Raw genomic sequence first — 3,475 nt, forward strand, 5'->3', positions numbered from 1 at the left:
GATATCTCTCCCTGTGGATGATAGTCAGGAGAAGACTATAGACCCCCTCCATAACAGAGTTCTGCAATTTCTTCTCATTTATTCAACATTGGTCTTTGAAAGAGGAGCCACTTCTTTTCCTTCTTCACTTTGTGGTACTTATAATGATACGTTGGGTGGGGAATTTACTGCCACTGATATAACAGCTAAGGAATCTCCATATGCTCACAGAAATGGCCAAAGAAATGACTAGGAGTCACCATCTTGCATTGTTCTTTGGTCTTTCTCAACATGGAGAGGGGATGCTTTTCAAGGAGTGTCTTCCTCTGGGAACCACAGGGTCATCTCAAGGGTAAGTGCCTGGGAGAGCAGCAGTGGGATGGAAGGATAAAGGGTATCAGTAGGGAGGAGATGGGAATTGACTGTGTCTTCATGTTCATATGCATATTTGAAAGTATAAATGGAGCACTTATTATTTACTCAGCAACTATTTACCAAGTGCCTATGAAAGCCAACCTCTGTTCTGGTGATCCAGTAATAAACAGCCCTGCTCCTGACCCCATGGACCTTTCCCTGTTGATCTGGATAATGGAAAATATAGGGTAAAAATAAACAAACCGCATATTATTAGGCAGTAAAATGTGCTGTAAAGGAACATAAAATCTGGTGGTGGTACAGAGAGGAATATTGTTATTGGGTGTCATTTTCAAATTAGGGTCATCTAGGTACGAGTGACCACTGAAAAGCTAGGGAAAACGGCTAGGATATGGAGTGTTGCCCCACATTCAGGCAGGAGACCTCATTCCAAAATCCCTGGAATATGCACCCAGCCTCCATGTAGATACCAAGGCAGAGAGTTTTCTTGTCTTTTGAAAAAGTGGTTTTAACTGCCAGACAGTCCTAATACTGTGTATTTATTATTATTTTTAGCTAAACCCGGCTTGTAGTCTGTGTGTTCATTTTCGTTGGTGTGCTTTTCAGTGAGCTAATATTAATAGCTGTTGTTTATTGAGGATCTACTCTCCTCATGGCACAACATTTACAAATGCAGGCAAATCCCTAACGTCAAGTATCAGCTTTCCTCAATTGTAAATCAAGGCTGAGAATGCCTCCTCTCTAAACTGTAGTAAGAATTTAGGTGGGCCGCTCTTACATCCCCCAAATAAAATTAGATACTGACACAGCCAATTTATTTGATATTCAGGATACCTGTGTAAACTCCGTTTGGTCTTAGGGCTTTTTTAATCATGTCATTTGTTTATTTATATCACTTGCTGATCCTGATCATTCTCAAGCAGAGTCCTCCTGAAGCAGAGGATGGAAAGATGAATCTGATAGAGGATATGCTCAAGAGGGTGGCTAGATGAAATGAGAGGGACAAAAGTGCAAACAAATAATTACAGTGAGTCATAAGAAGTGCCATGAGGAGTGTGTAGACTCTCAGGGAGCGGAGACTCCAGTTGGCCTAGGAGGAGGAGGGACCAGGAGCACTTTGTAGACGTGTTAATGTTGGCTCTGAAATCTGAAGGTCAGGATCTCCACAGCAGATAATGGGAGAAGAAAATCCTTGAAAGCCTGAGTTCATACTACAGATCATCCCTTTGGAAAAAAACACGTCCTGCCTGGATGGACTTGATGAGAAAAAAACAGCCAGGAAGTTGGGTGGGTAGGAAGTTGGGGAGGATCTGGGAGGAATTTGGGGGGAGAATATGATCAAACTACACTGTATGAAGTTCTCAAAAAGAATTAATAAAAATAATCAAATAATTTTAAAATCATGTCACCAAAAGAGACTTGTCTCCTTTGATTCTTCCCTGAAGTTACTGTGATTCAAATTCTGTTTGTTTCAATCATTCTTATTACTATAGCGTTTTCAGTGGGTGCCCTGTGTGAGCATGTGTGTGCCTATGTGTGAGCATGTGTGTGTGTGTGTGTGTGTGTGTGTGTGTGTGTGTGTGTATGCAGGGGAGAGAGCATTAAACAAAGCTCCTCTTTTCTAATTGTATACCATAAATTGTAATGGAATTTAAAATGCACATATTTACTTTAAATTTTCATGTCCCCAAATATGGCAATACCATGTTGATATGAATGGTTGGTTATTATAGGATTGAGAGCCAAGATACTAAAATTAGTATGAAAAATCATTTTATTCAATAAATGAAAATTAAACAAATGATTTTTTCAACAAATGAAAAAACATTTTATTCAATAAGGAAGACAAAGTTCAATGGCTTGAAGGATAACACTCCTAACATATAACTTTGTTTACATAAGTGAAATACCAAATTTTTATCAGGTATCTTTATTTCCTATAACTCACTAAAAACAAAGGCACTACATAGATGATAGATAGATGATAGAGAGAACTAGAGAGATAGATGATAGATGATAGATAAATAGATAGATAGATGATAGATAGATAGATAGATGATAGATAGATGATAGATAGATAGATAAAACATGACATATTGATAGAGAGATGATACATAGTTGATATAGATAGATAGGTAAATGATAGATAGAAGATAGATGGATAGATGATAGATAGATAGATAGATAGATAGATAGATAGATAGATGATAGATAGATATCCCTACTTTGCTTCTCTGTTTCTGTGATAAAATCATAACCAAAAGTAACTCGGAGGAAAGAGCTTATTTCTTCTTACAGGCTACAGTCCATCATTGAGGGAAGCCAAGGCAGGAACCTTATTGCTTTCTTCCCTCTGGCTTGCTGAGCTACCTTTTTTGATGTAGCCCAGGCCTCCCTGCCCACAGTGGGCTGGGATATCCTACATTAATTAACAAAATGCCTTACCAGAGATGGCTACAGGCCAATCTAATCAGGGAAATTCTTAAGTTGAGGGTTCCTCTTTCCAAGTGACTCAAATTTGTGTCAAGTTGACAACTGACACTATGACAATCTGCCCCTGTTGACTCGACTTGCAAATATATCACTTTAAGTCATATCCTTTTATTTCTTGTTTTCCCAAGATCTCACAATAATATAATATAAAAATAGTACAACTTGGAGCTGGAGAGATGGCTTAGCGGTTAAGGGCATTGACTGCTCTTGCAAAGGACCCAGGTTCGATTCCCAGCACCCACATGGCGGCTACAAACCGCCCTTTACTCTACTTCCAGGGGTATCTGAAGCCCTCTTCTGACCTCCGTGGCATTGCATGACACGGGTGCACTCACATACATGCAGGCAATATACTCATACACATAAAATAAAAATAATAAGGGGTTGGGGATTTAGCCCAGTGTTAGAGCGCTTGCCTAACAAGCGCAAGGCCCTGGGTTCGGTCCTCAGCTCCAGAAAAAATAATAATAATAATAATAATAATAATAAGTAAAATATTTTAAAAGGTACAACTTTAAAATTTCCAAAATTTTTAAAAAGTTTCAACACTTAAAAAATTCAAAGTCTCTTCAAAAATCCAAAATTTCTAACTGTGAGATCCTGTAAAATCCAAAATAAGTTACATATT

Source organism: Nannospalax galili, unplaced genomic scaffold (genome assembly GCF_000622305.1).
Source record: "Nannospalax galili isolate Female #2095 unplaced genomic scaffold, S.galili_v1.0 scaffold63, whole genome shotgun sequence".
NCBI lineage: Eukaryota > Metazoa > Chordata > Mammalia > Rodentia > Spalacidae > Nannospalax > Nannospalax galili.